The 16874-nt window shown below is 39.2% G+C and overlaps 1 pseudogene; it reads right to left on the bottom strand.

The window, feature by feature from the left end:
• Positions 1-370: 370 nt before the first annotated feature.
• On the bottom strand, positions 371-3718 carry LOC131598337 (uncharacterized; annotated as a pseudogene).
• Positions 3719-16874: the final 13156 nt, after the last annotated feature.

Below are 16874 nucleotides of genomic sequence, written 5' to 3'. Positions count from 1 at the left end.
GTTGGGAGAGGGCATAGGGTCATAATTTTCAATGGGTTTATCATGGATTAATCTGCACATATGATTTATGCTTGATTTTAGAAACTGATAAATGCGAGAATTTTATGCAGATATTGAAAGTGATTATTTTCTCTTTTTTTTCAGGTTTTTTAGGTTACCATTTTCCAGAAAAGCGAAAAGTAAAATAAAATATAGGAAACAAAATAACATTTTTATTGATGATATCAAAAATTTGAAACAAAACCCGACACACATTCTCTTTTGCCTTGGGCAGAGCAAAAGGAGTTATTTTAATGAAGCCCTAACATAGCATATTCTTCCGCTTTGGGCAGAGCGGAAGGGTTTTCAAAAGAAACAACAACAAAAGGCATTACTTAGAAATGTGAACCACCGACGGGACATCAACAACACTCCAATTCTGGCAAACTACTCCACGCACCACGAAGCTTGACGAACCCTCTTCAGAATCATTTTCAATAACAGCATCTACTTCAGGAGGTGTAGGATGATCAAAACCTCCACTGTGAAATATCTCTTGCATCGGGCGGGTAACAGTGTCTTGCTTACTATATCTTGCAGATGTAGGAGAAAAACCAAGACCTTCACGAAACTTGTTATCGGGCAGACTCAAAACTTGACCCCAACCCACAGCGGAACCATCTTGAACCACTTGGCGTGCATCTTTCAAAGAAGAGATAGATGTCCCATTCTTTTCAACATCCTTGCCAGCCACAGAAAGTGCTTGGAATTGAGTTCCAACGGCTTCACCAGCGTCAATGTAGGAAAATGACGAAAGATGACTGACCACTAATGCCTGCTCTCCATCCACTATAACCAACTTCCCATTGCTTACGAACTTCAATTTTTGATGGAGTGTGGAGGTAACTGCCCCTGCCTCGTGGATCCATGGGCGGCCCAATAAGCAGCTATACGCAGCATGGATATCCATTACCTGGAATTTGATTTGAAAGGTATGCGGGCCGATCTTCATTGGAAGGTCTACTTCTCCAATAACACTCTTTCTTGACCCATCAAAAGCCTTGACAATAACCCCACTGTATCTCATTGGAGCACCTTGATACGAAATCCTAGATAAAGTGGATTTGGGCATAACATTCAAAGACAAACCAGTGTCTACCAATACATTAGACAGAGCATCTGACTGGCAGTTCATTGAAATGTGCAACGCCAAGTTATGGTTTCTGCGTTCTCCAGGAAGCTCTTCATCACTGAAACTCAGGTTATTGCATGCAGTTATATTTCCCACAATCCCACCAAATTGGTCGATCGTCACGTCATGGTCGACAAAGGCTTGATCCAGAATCCTCATCAAGGCTTCCCTATGCACAGGGGAATATGCCAGCAAAGAAAGCACGGAAATCTTAGAAGGAGTTTGCAATAGTTGATCGACAACCTTGTATTCGCTCTTCTTGATCAACTTCAGAATCTCATCATCACTTGTATCGGCGTTTGTCCCACTAGACTGCCCTTCAACAAAACTTGGTGCAACACCCACAATTGGATTTCTCACTAGCACTTGTTCACCAACAGGGATTTCGACCCTTTTCTGAGGCGATGGTGCAAACACGCGTCCACTTCTCGTCACTCTGCTCACACCAGCAATACTATCAACAGAAGGCACATTGGGTACTGGAACTTCTCTTCCCTCTTCGAGCATAGTGGCATTGTACTTGTAGGGTATTGCTTTGTCTGAAGTGTAAGGAATCGGACCAGATGGATAAATCACCAAAGGAGAAACAGGGAAATTCTGGCTATCATAAATCATCTCCATGGGCTCAGGCATATTAAAATGAGGGGTCACAACATTGACATCATCATCCTCATTTCTGTCGTAAGTAATGGTTATGAGCCTTTGATCCAACAGCATTTGCAAGTCTCTTCTCACAGTAAGACATCCACGTGAATTTCTGGAACAGATTGTACACACAGCGTGATCATGTTGAAAATAAGCAAGTCTGCATAAGCCAGTATGCATCCTGACCAATGATCCCCTAATATAACGAATGTTGAAGACCTGGTATCTCCCAGGACATCCGTACACCATATTCACAGAAGCCGCTCCATGTTGAGGCAAAGGGTTAGCTTGAACATTTGGATTGACATCTTTGAAAGTCAGCATACCACTTTTGACCAGCTTCTGCACTTCCAACTTTAATTGATAACATCTTTCTGTGCTATGACCGGGGGCACCTTGGTGGAAAGCACAGAAGTCATCGGCCTTGTACCACCATGGGATGTTTTCTGGGACAGGTGGAGGGGCCCTAATCTACACGAGGTTCTTTTTTATGAGAGCAGGAAGCAACTCAGTATAAGTCATGGGTATCGGCTCAAACTCTGTCCTTCTTTGCGCTCTATTCTGCTGATTATTATGTGGTTGACGAGTCTGCTGCTGAGGTTGTTGTTGTGCATTTTGCTGAGGAAATTGAGGTTGGTAAGCTAAAGCCATTGGAGCTGAATTGGACACCGCTGCGACATGTTGTGACCGATAGTTGTTCCTTCTTCCAGGCATCCCGTATGATACAGCACTAACTTCTTGTTCCTTCTTCTTGAAAAAACCGCCCCCAAACTTTTTGAAACCACTAGAACTTCCTTCCTTGGCTAATCTTCCTTCGCGAACACCTTCCTCAAGTCGCATTCCCATATTCACCATCTCAGTAAAGTCTGTTGGGGCACTCGCAACCATCCTCTCGTAATAAAACGAGCCAAGAGTCTTCAAGAAAACTTTTGTCATTTCTTTTTCCTCCATGGGGGGAGAAATTTGGGCGGCAACTTCACGCCATCTTTGTGCATATTCTTTGAAAGATTCTCTCTCTTTCTGTGCCATGGCACGAAGTTGATCTCTATCAGGAGCCATGTCAATATTATACTTGTATTGTCGGACAAACGCTTCTACAAGGTCATCAAAAGAACTGATATGAGAACTATCCAATCCCATGTACCATTTTAAAGCAGCACCAGTTAAGCTATCTTGAAAGTAATGGATCAACAATTTGTCATCATCAGTGTGAGTAGCCATCTTTCTACAGTACATAGTCAAATGGCTCTGAGGACACGAATTCCCTTTATATTTCTCGAAATCAGGCACCTTGAATTTGACTGGAATTCGTACGTTCGACACAAGACACATATCATAAGCATTCTTTCCAAATGAATTTTTTCCTTTGAGTGCCTTGATCTCCTTTCGCATCTCTTGGAACTGATCTTGGAAATCACCATGGACTCCCTTTCCTTCACTTGGGTCGGCATGGTAAATAGCTTCCTCAGTTTGTGGCACAGTGTGTACCAGAGTTGGGGTCATAGTCATTACAGGGGTAAATCTAGCAGCTCCAGGGATAGGTGGGGTGAAGACCATCGTGGGAATGGCTTGAGTGGCTCCAGGAACAAAATGAGTCCCATTCATTGTAGCAGTGGTTTGAATAGCTCCACTGGTATGCTGATATCCTTCGGGTGTAAAGCCGTGAGACATGCCCCAAGGGAAACCATTGGTCGTTTGATAAAAGGAATGACCAGTGTTTTGATCCATGGCAATGGTAGTAGTGAGAATTTCCGAAATCACAGTGGTTTGTTCTCCAGTCTGAGCTTGAGTATTCTGAGCAGCCATTAGGGTTTCTACCAAAGCAGTTAATCTTTCTACCCCTGCGCGGAGAGTAGTCACTTCATCGCGAAGTTCATGATTTTCTTGCTCAAGGTCTTCCATCTTCCTCTTGTAACTGGCTCGAGTGTTATAATGATGCGGCAGCTTGACCTTCGGGAGGACAAACGAAAGAGATAAGACTAAAGAGGTAAAAACGATGATGCAAAATGATGTGCATGTGCGATAATTGTTATGCTTATGCTTTTCTTTTTTTGCTTTCAGGGAAATTTATTAATTTTAGCGAATTTGCAAGCGTTTAGGAAGATAAGTCTAACAAAATAAACTTCATTCATTCAAATTTCAAAGTCAATCATAACAGGGCAAGGCCGAAAAGGCAGAGTATCAAGTACAACCAAAATCTTGCCTAAAACACAAATTTGAAATGAATACATAACAGAACAATAATAAATGCTCAAGTTGGCTTTCCCCTATGTGGCCTAAGTGCCTTCATCTCAGCCTTGAACCTTGCCACCATATCTTCGCAGAGGCAAACAAAATAGTGCACAGCGTGGGGAGTATTATCTTCTTCCATGTCATCTCTGGCTAACTCTAGCCTCCAAGGAATGTCCACAATCAGTCGGTTACAAAACTCTACTAGATCACAAAACCTCTCATGACGCCTTTTACTTTCAGATTCCAACATCTCAATGGTATCTTCACGCTCGTGAATCTTCTGATCCAAATGCCCAACGTGGCTCAACATTTTATCGCATTGCTCTCTCAGCTCCTCATACCTGGTCCTCCATAAATCTACTTGTCCTCTAGCGTGAGATAAGTCTTCATTCTTTTGGCGCAGTACCTCTGGATCCACATTACAAGCATCCAGAGCTTCTCTCTTGCAACGACTTTCTTCTTCCAGCTTTGCCACCACATCTTTTAAGCGGCTCTTAAGCTCTCGTATTCGTGTCTCAAACTTCCTTCTTTCTTCTCCCTTTTGTCGGATAGCGAGATCTCTCCAATGATAAGCATTTCCTCTTTGTACTTGAGTTTCCTTGAGTTGTTTCTGTAGGTTGGTTATGCTGCCATGCGCTCCCATTAAACCCTCTTGATACTTCTCCTTTGAATCTTCCTCCATCCTAGCTTTCTTGTTACTTTCTTCTAATGATTCTTTATCCTTCTCAACCTTTCTCTTAAGCCTCATATTTTCACCAATTGTTTTGTTGAGGTTGGATTGCATTTCTTCTTTTTCTATTGTTAATCTCGCAATCGTTGCTCTCAACTCTTCAGCTTCCTCATATGATATAGGGATAGGAGCGGGAGTGATAGGCTGAGAGGGAGCCTCAACTAGGAAAGGAAGCTTCATCTTCTCCACCCTTTTCTTAACCCATGTTGTATAGGATTCCCTTGCAGTAGCGTCTTTCTTGCCCAAATCATCCTTTCTGATATGAACTTTATGCCAAGCCCTAACAATCTTATGTAACAAAGATGGGTCTTCTTTTCCCACGTCCAATAAGATCATTTCTTCCAACTCTTGATCATTCGGCTTGTCCAACATCGGATACCCTAATTGTCTTAAAGCTAAAGTAGGATTATAGCTTATACAACCTTTGGACCCAATCAGCGGTACATTTGGAAAACTTCCACATTTGAAAATGATTTCTTCAACATTTAATTTCCAAGAATACCAAATGATGGACTTTTCGGTTTGTGACACCAAAGTCTTAGCCCATTCGTCGCTGCCCAAATCCCCAATGTAAGTGTTTGGTTTAAACATGTGTGAAGTCATCCATTTGTAGAGCAACGGGAAACAGAAATTCAAAGGACCACACTTTTGTTGGTGACGCAGATAAAGGGAAAAAAGGACATCAGCCAATAATGCAGGAACCGGATTTGCTTCTTCTTTGAATACAGCCCAAAAGACACTCACAGCGGTGGAATCAATGAAGTTCTCATATGTTGGGAACAATACTAACCCATATACAAGGAGGGCTAGGACATCTCGAAGAGCAACCCAATCACGAGCCTTCTCTAATCTGTTCGCCTCTTTTTCCAAATAAGTCCTCCAAAATCCGGAGAAAACCCCCTTGACCTTCCAATTTGTACTCATATCAGAAAATTCAATGTGAAGAGCGGAAGCAAGGTTTTCAAGTTTAGGAACAAATCCCAGGCTAGTATAGGGCATTTTCCCTTTCAAAGGCATTCCAAAAATCTTCTCAAACTCTTCTATGGTCGGGGTCAATTGAAATTCTTGAAACAAGAAACAACGAAGTTCAGGATCATAAAACTGTGCTAAAGCGGTGATCGCCTCTGGATAAACTGTGGCATCCATAAGATCTAGAACCTTCCCATATTTCTCTTCTAAAGATGTTCGGAAACGATTGGATAGTTTGCTTGCAATTTCTTGTAAGTTTTCCACATTTGGTAGCTTGACTCTGAATTGTAGAGTTTTCCTTTTGTTTGAACTCATTCTTACTTTCTTTTGCTATGCAAATAACTTCAAGTAAATAAAGATCCCTGAAAGCAAAATTGATGTTTGTAAAAGATATGATGATATGATGCAAATGTCATGTATGAACAAAGGTATAGGATGGTAACATAACAACTTAATCGGGTAGGTCTCCTATGATAGGATAGTTCTATATTTTGTCTACCCATAAAACCCACTCACAAGGTTGGTTCTAGCAGTTTTTGGATAGAATGGTTCCTAGAGGCATCCAAGCATAATCAGAATATCGCCATGCGACAGGCGAGCCATCTTATGACAAATTCATGAATACGCATCCTCTAGGCGAGGTTATTGTACCAATCATTCAAGGAGTTCACCTTGGGGATCGATACATAACCTCTATAGATGAAACGGGTTCTAAAGGTCCTTGGAGTTAATGGCCAAATCAGATTTTCGCCATGCGACAGGGGAACCGTCTTATGACAAATCTCATGAATGGGCCTCCTTCAAGTGGGGTTTTCGTATTAGCCATTCAAGGTGTTCACCCTGGGGACTAGCACTACACAACCACCTCCTAACTTATGTTTTTTCTCTTGTTTTTCAAAAGCTCGGGTAGAGAGCTTCACTCAAGTATCATTCCCATACCCACAATTGAGTATATATAAAAATAAATAAAAAGCAGTAAAGCAAGAGTAAAGAAACATAAATAATACAAAAGTAAACACAAATAACACATGAGCACAAGAATAAACATGAAGAACATAAGAATAAACATAAAGAACACAAGAGTAAACAAACAAAGGCAAACATTTAAACATAAAACAAACTAAACTAGGGTTGACTCTTCTTAAGATTTCTAACGATTCCCCAGCAGAGTCGCCAATTCTGTAGCGCTAAAAAAATACTCGAGGTTGTCATACCCCAAAATTTGCCTTCATATAATCAGAAATGTCATTTATTTCGATTAGATGACGTGGCGCGTTTGGTAAGAACGTAAGGTTTGCAAGTACAGGGTCCGAGGTTCAAATCCCACTTCTAACTTTTCTCCCTTAATTTGTTTTTAATTTTAGTTGTAATTTTATTTTTTATTTTATATTTAAAAATCACAAAAAAATAATTCTTTTTAATCATTTTATTTTTAATTTTCGTATTATTTAATTAGGCATTTAAAAAATATTTATTTTTCACTTTTTCTCCATTCTATTGCTTTTATAGTAAAAAAAATCAAAGGAAAATTACAAGATTGATTTAAAATATATTCCAAATCATATTCAATCAATATTTAAAGTTATGTTGTGTATCAAATTCGTGCATATTGGTGATTGGAAGAATTGAATGTAATTTAACCAATTTGGAAAGACTTCATAGCTAATTCCAATCAAATCTCAATCATAAGAATTATTTGATTTATCTCCAATATTGATGACCTAAATTCATATGCTATAAGTACTGAACATTCCCAGATGCAAAGGGGGCTGGCCTCCAAGGACCGAAACCGAACTCACAAATTCAAGGCAAAAAAAACGAAATTCGTTTTCGAATTGGACTCAAATTCAAGGCGTTTGATGGATTAAAAAGGATTCCCTGGAGTTTTCTGAAGGGATCCCAACCTTCATCATCAACCAGAACACGCTGAAGAATATCCATACAAGTCACGGTTCCCTCAAGTTTTTTTCAGATTCAATCGCATACATACGCACCCTTTTAACGTGATTGAACCGTATTTTCGTGTTTATAATGATGTATTTATACTTTCTGGATGCTTTAATTTGGATTTAAGTGCAGGTTCTGAAGAACACCATTGTTAGGGTTCAGAGCTCTCATATTGGGGCTCCACGAAATAGGTAAAATTGGACAAAATAAGGGACATATTCGTGTTTAGGAGGTCAATTGCAATCGATCTATGGTTCCAGCATGAATTCAGGATGCGTGTGGTGAATTTTGGGGATTTTCAGACCTGTAGCAACGCTGGAGGGTCGTCGGTATAAGCCTATGCGTTTTCCAGAAAAAAAAAACAAGGAAGACGAAGACCTGTGGGGCGCGTAGTCTTTTTTTTAAATTCTGAATCATGTTTACTTAATATATTATGTTTTGTGTTTATGCTATTATCAGCGAATGACCATTGGCTTAGTGGAAAGAAGAAGGCGCAAACTACGGGAGAACGTGGGTTCGATGCCCACTGTCACCATTATTTTTAATGAAACGCAGTTCTCCCTAATCCAGTACTACGCGTCCTCCTTGGATCGTGACGCACCCTCACTCAGGCATCGCTGGATCGTCATAGGAGCGAATCCAACGCTCTTGATCATGCAGGATCACAGTAGACCCTCAGAGGGCGTCCACGGGCAATTCACGCTCAGGTTTTTCCATTCTTTTTTTTATTATTATTTGTTACTTAATTAGGTTAGATATTAGTTATTGTTTAATTTATTTAGTTTGTTCAATTATTTTAGATAATAAAATTAGGATTAGGCCGGGGACTGGGATTATAGCATTTATCGATTATTTCGATTTAATGATTTTTAATCTGACTGTAATTATAAAAGACCATAAAAACCCTAGAAATTTCTATTAAGAAATTAGGGATAGGGTTAGCTCAATCCCATTGGCCAGTGGCCAGGATATTAGGATTAGGGTTTTTCCAACCGACCTAGGTATTTAGACAAACAATTTAGAATTTTATCCGCTTCGATTAAATCAATTGATCGCGGCGGATAATAATCAATTAATTGTTTAATTAATTAAAATAATATAATTCAAATAAACTCATTTTTGCTAAATGGTTTTAACCAAAGCTATTGGTTACGATGATTAGCATTTCCTTTTTATCAAATTCGTTATTATTTGTAATCGAAACTATCGGTTATGAGGGGTAACGATAAATTGATAAATTAATAATTAAAATACATCAATTTGCTAAAAGTGATAATCGAATCAATCGATTAGAATTGCCAGCAATCCTTTACTAATCTGTTAACTATGGCGATCGAATCTATTGATCGTTGCGGTTAATAGTGCCATATTAAATCAGGGTTGTACGCCCAAAACACTTAAAATACATCAAATCACAAACCACGGATTTTCATCTCTTCAATTCTGCGATGTTCAAGCTACGATAAGGTAATTCAAAATATCTTCGAACTTCGCATTTCAAAAACAATTTCAAATCAACTTCAAACCATTCAAATCAAATTCTAAGGCGTACAACCCTGTGCCCGAACTACGTTGACTCTGATTCTCCATAAGGAGATACGTAGGCACTTGGCAACAAGGCGAGTCCCCTTCCCAAAAATCTCAATTTTCCCCCTTCTCATTTCCTTAGCTATTAACCTCTGTAATTTTGCCATAAACCTTTATCTTTGAATGTTAGCCTTTAGGAAAGGGTTGAGGGTGCCTAATACCTTCCCTCGACCTGAATATAGTATCTTACCCCGATCTCTCAACTACGTAAGGTTTCCTATTCGCCTTGGTAGAATAGGTGGCGACTCTCTAAATTTAAAATTTTAGGCAGGTTGCTACAGCTGGCGACTCTGCTGGGGATCACTTAATGGTGATTACTATGCTCCTATAGGTTTTGGCAGGGTTTAGGTTTGGCAAACTTTTAGGGTTTGGCTAATTTGCCATTTTTAGGGTTTGGCTAACTCGCCAATTTTAGGGTTTATTTTTTTTATATAAATATTTAAATTTAAACTTTTATTTATTTATTTATAAATACATTTATTTTACCTCAATTTAAATTAATATTTTATTTAAATATTTGTTCTACTGCATTGTTATAAGCGGCCGGATTCTAAGGTTAGTTTTTAAATATTTAAATTTAAATTTATCTATTTATTTACAGCCTTAAACTACAGTAATTTAAATTTTTATTTAATTACTGTCATACTATATTGTCAAATTATAAGCGGCGGGACTTCGAGGTTAGTTTGTTTTTAAATATTCAAATTTAAATTCATTTGTTTATTTATCTACATCTATTTACAGTAATTTTATTTATTTATTTTATTATAATTTAAATAAATACTGCTTTGGTTGCTTATATACAATTGCTGCTTTTTATATTGTCGGGATATTATAAATTATTTGTTTAAACCCTAAGTGTGGGAGTTAACTTTGAGATCAATAGGGGAGTATGAATCTCCTACGAGTCTCATTGATAACTCCACTCGGAGTGGGTTGAGTATTCGGAAATGTCCAAAACGAGGCTTGACTTTGTTGAGGGCAGGACTGGATACTTAGCTGATCTCTCCGGGAACCTACCCCAAAAATTCGAACCTCATGGATAAAATGAGTTGTTCTAAAATCCGAAGAGACAAAAAGTCTCGGAGGCTACGAACGACCCCATGAGACCTTCTAGAACCTCCCATAAAAAGGTTGGCTCCCTAGAGCCCCCTACGTCGAACCTACGAACCTAGGACTTTCGTGCCCATGTGCTTATTATATGTTTGCAATTTATTTGTTTTGGATATCTATGCGCTTCGTTTTTGCAGGTATCCCTACGTGGTCCCTAGCCTGTAGGGACTCTAATTTCTAAAAAAAACCGTGTCTTTCCCACGGAAGACATCACCATCTATGCATCCCCTAGCCTGTGGGGATTTTATTTTTATATCCTTGTATTCTTGAAAATACGTGTCCTTCCCACGAAGGACATCTTCGCTTACGCATGTCAATTGGCTTCTCGATAGCCATGAGACTAAATGACTGTCATGAACAGTCACTCCGCGCCCGCACCTACGCACTCCCTAACCTGTAGGGATTTTACTTTTATATCCTTGTATCTACAACTGCGTGTCCTCCCACGAAGGACATTTCCATTAACGCACGTCAATTGGCCCCTTGATGGCCATGCGATCTAGTGACTGTCTCGAACGGTCACCTCGTGCCTACACCTACGCACTCCCTAGCCTGTAGGGATTTTCTTTCACACTCGTGCGTTTTCACAACGACGCGTCCTTCCCCGAAGGACAACTTCATTAGCATGCGTTCGATTGGCCTCTCGATGGCTATGAAATCTAATGACTGTCCTGAACGGTCACTCCATGCTTATTCCCGTGCACCCTCTAACTTGTAGGGTTTGGGATCTCCATTTACACATCACATCCCTAGCCTGTAGGGATTGCTCTTCGTCCATATCGTCCTTAGATAGGTTGTGTTCCGCATAGAGAACCTTCCCACGAGGGACAAATTCATTGGTACACGTTGATTGGCCTCTCGATGGCCATGAGATTTAGTGACTATCTTGAACGGTCACTAGCCGCTATCTTCTGCATACTCTCGAATCCAAGGGATTTCCTTTAGCATGTCATAACATTTATCCTGCAAAGATTCCAAGAGGGTCTAATGTCGCCTCTAAGGCTATTCCTAGGATCATATGTTACACGTCTGCATTGCATACACGGAGTTACAATATAAGGAGTCTCTCGCGTACGCGTACATTTGCATTTTCGTGCATTCATGCATTTACATTTGCATCTTCGCCCGCATCCACACTTACCATGCTAGCCGGTTTCCCGAAACTTCAAAAAAAATCAAAAGGATCGTATACTATGGAGAAAGGAGGATAAATTGAGAATGACCTTAGTCCTACTAAGAAAAAGAGGATGTCTTTCACCATGCCAGCCGCATGTCCATGCCTTGTCATAACAGAATTATAAATAGAATAAAGGTTGTTATCAAGCAAGGGCCAGTTCAACAAAGAGTTCCCTCATAGATACACTCAAGATGTGTCTAATCATAAAGGGGTTCATCTCAGAACATATCAAACTTTCAAGGACGCTCTACGATAACCTGGGGCAAGGGTCAGTCCAACTGGGGCAATACCCTAAGCAAAGATGCATGACTACAATGGAGGGAATGCGACATATGTCAGCCCCACACCAAAGAAAAAAGGGTCATAGGTGATACTATCCTCAGGAGAAGCAAAAGAGGTTCAGTCAAAGGAAACTCATGAAGTTCCGATACGACGAAAACCCACCACTAACGATTTATTCCCGCCAGGTTTGACATGTCCAAAGAAAATTCGAGGTTGCCCTAACTTATACAAGTTTAAGAATCTAAGGAGTGAAACAAGGTCAGTGGATCTACAAAGAAGATTATCCCTAGGATCAATAGGTGTTTACCATGCTCATTATCTCAACCCTTACAACCGCTAAGTGTTACTCAAGATAAAAAGATGTACCTTCGGATTAGCAATTCTAATGGGATGACCATGCAGGTTTTGGAGTCAATTCATTCACCCACTACCACGAGTTTTCACTCGTACACTTCTATTCTATTTCAAATTTCAAATCTAAGAGTATTAACAAACTTGAGGGAGAATGACGAACACAAATAACTAAGTCCAGCTAAACATATGCTTTCAAGGTAAGACCGAGCCGAGGATGTACAGGCATTGCTTCAATTCCCAAACAGTGGAGATATAAGGATGTTAATCCCTCGTTACCCCCTCGAGCCAGGAGTTGGAGTTTGTTTCTACTTTTCAAAAGAACCTTGATTTTAACCAGGGGCAGGGTAGATTTCAACTAACTCAATGATGTATTTTGGTTGTCAAGAGAATCAGTCAATCCAAGCATAAGGTTCAAGCATATCTTCTTCCTCGCATTCACCCAAGATTGAGGAAGCAATGGAGATAACATTCGTAACAATCCTCTTCCTCATTACACCATTCAAGATCGAGGAAGTATCAAAGGTGAAGCTTGTAAATCAAAATCAACATAGCAGTCACAACATTCAATATCCAAAGATTAATCTCAAAAGGAGTATTCAAAAGCAAAAAGGAGAAAAGCGCCCGCTAAGTCAAAATGAAAAATTCCACGAAAGAGAAAAAACGACTTAGGCAAAATTTAGGGCATCCCGATGGACCAAATTCAAAAGGGTTGGTTCATGCAAAAATAAGGGGAAAACAAAGGAGAAATACAAAGGATAATCTTGTGACTGCTAAACCATCGAAGCTTCTCATAAACGCTTGGATCTTTACAACATTTTTCATCAGTGCTTGGATCTCTATTAAGGCTTCTGCTCAACATCGAAACTGAAACGATTCTCTTGCAAACAAAGCACATCCATTGGATTAGGCGAATTTTTAGGATCTGGAGAACATCAAGGAGAAAGGGGTGGGATAAATAAAATTTTGAGCCTTATATCCATTGTTTCTTAAAACATGAACCAGGCCAAGTTACAACATTTAAAAGTCCTAATTGAGGCAAGGTTAACTATGAAAGCATATTAAGCAGGAATTTGTTATACTGACTCCTATGTTTGTTAAAACTACTTCTAATCACTATGCTTCTTCAAGCATTCTTTCCAAAACCATCCAGTCCTAATTCATAACGGACTTCGATTTCAAAACTTGCATACGCATTCCATTGGAGCTACTTCTCAAAAGGTACAACACCATCTACGAGTATACACTTAGCATCGAGGAAATCTCGAAATGGGTTAATCAAAGGTGATCATTTCTAATAAAGACCCTGGAGTCGGGGGAACCACATCTAGGGGGTTCTCCTAAACAGGGGCAAAAAAAAAATTTCAAGGAGCACAGGGGCATACAATCGAACATCCTATTAATTAGGGGCAGTCTTCCTAAGGTTCAATCGACTTGGGGCACATCTCAAAGCAATCTCAAACAGGGGCATGTCAGACATGGGAAGAATTCAAATTCAGAGGATAGAACACTATGGATAACCTTCCATGACCTGGAGATCAGGGGCACACCCTTCAATCTAAACATCGAAGCATATGACAAGGCTATTCCCTAGGGCACTCCCTTCCTAAGCATCTTTCTCCATGAAAATACTGGGGCAATGGATATCAAATCCGCAAGACACACAACAAAAGGAAAAAGGCGTTCTCGCACTTTACAACATCGAACAAATTCTTTCTCCTAACTACGATCTTCCGAGCTCAAACAAGACAGGTATTGGGAAATCGCGCTAGCATCACACCCCATCCTAGCAAACAGACCTGCAACTCCAGCGAACTATATACGCTTTGGTTATTAATAACCTACCGTTGGAGCATCACACAAATACATACAAATCACGCATTACATACATTGGTTGATACATTACACCGTAACTCTTTATGTGGTCTTCTGCAAGACAAACATTCACATCCATTCAAAAGACCTTTTTCGGGTAATCTTACAGAAGACATTACTTCGTTCCACTCATTACGTCAACCAAGCATACGCATATGCATAAGCATACATAAACATTACAAAACCAGCATAAGCATAGTCAGGGTATAAGTGCAAGCATGGAATAAACAAGTTCAAAGGGTTTGAGGAGATAAAACCATGAGATTGCATCAACATTAGCATACATGCATACGCATTAGCATTAGCATATACATATCACAAAAGCCCAATTTTTATTGGCAATCCAAACCATTACAAAGTCCAGTTCCCGTCTGGTAGTCAGTCCTCGTCTGACCGTTTCATCAGTATACATACAACATATACATGTGTAAGCATTCACACATACGCATTATACAAACAACAGGGGCATGTGCATAACGCATAAGCATGATGCATACGCATTTACAAAACAAAATTTAACATAGGTAAATTTCGCGACAACACTCGCGAATAACCCTATTGGTGGTACAGGTAAATTCTGCGATAGCATTCGTAGATAACCCTGATAATATAGGTAAATTTCGCGATAACATTCGTGAATAACCCTATTGGTGGTACAGGTAAATTCTGCGATAGCATTCGTAGATAACCCTGATAATATAGGTAAATTTCGCGATAACATTCGTGAATAACCCTATTGGTGGTACAGGTAAATTCTGCGATAGCATTCGTAGATAACCCTGATAATATAGGTAAATTTCGCGATAACGTGTGTGAATAACCCTATTGGTGGTACAGGTAAATTCTGCGATAGCATTCGTAGATAACCCTGATAATATAGGTAAATTTCGCGACGACACTCGTGAATAACCCTATTGGTGGTACAGGTAAATTCTGCGATAGCATTCGTAGATAACCCTGATAATATAGGTAAATTTCGCGACGACACTCGTGAATAACCCTATTGGTGGTACAGGTAAATTCTGCGATGATATTCGCAGATAACCCTGTCGGTGCAGGTGAACTTGCTAGAATTATAGCAAGCAATCCTATTGGGGTCCACAAATTACGGAAACTTACTAGAACTATAGTAAGTGGGGGTTCACAAACTACGGAAACTTACTAGAACTATAGTAAGTGGGGGTTCACAAACTACGGAAACTTACTAGAACTATAGTAAGTGGGGGTTCACAAACTGCGGAAGCTTGCTGACCATAGCAAGCCGATTACACAACCAACAGAAGGTCCTCGCTATTCCTTTTCAGGAACCTTTCCAGGAAGTCTTCTTCAAGACGTATTCCATCCTTTCTAGGAGCTTTTCCAGGCAAACGGCGTTTTACAAAGAATTTTACAACAAGGATCCACAAAAGGGTCTCTCAATTGGGTTTCTTATCACGTTAGTCCCTCGGCAGTGATATCTTTCAAAACATCATCAATAACAAACAAAGGTGTTATCTTTCTTTTCAGAGCTACTAACATAACTAACAATCATGCATCATTCAACTAACATACCTTATTCATACATAATGCATATACATACATCGCTCTCATTTATTTTGAGAAGCTCATTACATCATACATTACATGCATCATAACATTGCATAAAATCAAGGTTGCCTTTTCAGGCTATGCTCCGATCAAAACACAGTGGTTTCTTCAAAAAAAAAAAGCAGTTGCTTCGCATCCTAAAAAATGGTATTCACCTCGGATGGCATCTGCAAGCCCATCTCCTCACAGAATTTCTTCCTAACAAATGCAAATTTCAAGGTATTCTCAGTGATCAATCATCTTCTACCTTTAGATTACGATAGGCAGACGTGCCTATCTGACTCTTCAGGTTTAAGAAGATTGAACAGGGGCAGCTGTCATACCCCAAAATTTGCCTTCATATAATCAGAAATGTCATTTATTTCGATTAGATGACGTGGCGCGTTTGGTAAGAACGTAAGGTTTGCAAGTACAGGGTCCGAGGTTCAAATCCCACTTCTAACTTTTCTCCCTTAATTTGTTTTTAATTTTAGTTGTAATTTTATTTTTTATTTTATATTTAAAAATCACAAAAAAATAATTCTTTTTAATCATTTTATTTTTAATTTTCGTATTATTTAATTAGGCATTTAAAAAATATTTATTTTTCACTTTTCTCCATTCTATTGCTTTTATAGTAAAAAAAATCAAAGGAAAATTACAAGATTGATTTAAAATATATTCCAAATCATATTCAATCAATATTTAAAGTTATGTTGTGTATCAAATTCGTGCATATTGGTGATTGGAAGAATTGAATGTAATTTAACCAATTTGGAAAGACTTCATAGCTAATTCCAATCAAATCTCAATCATAAGAATTATTTGATTTATCTCCAATATTGATGACCTAAATTCATATGCTATAAGTACTGAACATTCCCAGATGCAAAGGGGGCTGGCCTCCAAGGACCGAAACCGAACTCACAAATTCAAGGCAAAAAAAACGAAATTCGTTTTCGAATTGGACTCAAATTCAAGGCGTTTGATGGATTAAAAAGGATTCCCTGGAGTTTTCTGAAGGGATCCCAACCTTCATCATCAACCAGAACACGCTGAAGAATATCCATACAAGTCACGGTTCCCTCAAGTTTTTTTCAGATTCAATCACATACATACGCACCCTTTTAACGTGATTGAACCGTATTTTCGTGTTTATAATGATGTATTTATACTTTCTGGATGCTTTAATTTGGATTTAAGTGCAGGTTCTGAAGAACACCATTGTT

This window comes from Vicia villosa, linkage group LG4 (genome assembly GCF_029867415.1).
Source record: "Vicia villosa cultivar HV-30 ecotype Madison, WI linkage group LG4, Vvil1.0, whole genome shotgun sequence".
Lineage (NCBI taxonomy): Eukaryota > Viridiplantae > Streptophyta > Magnoliopsida > Fabales > Fabaceae > Vicia > Vicia villosa.
Note: the sequence above shows the minus strand (reverse complement) of the source record. Positions and strands in the feature narration are given on the sequence as shown.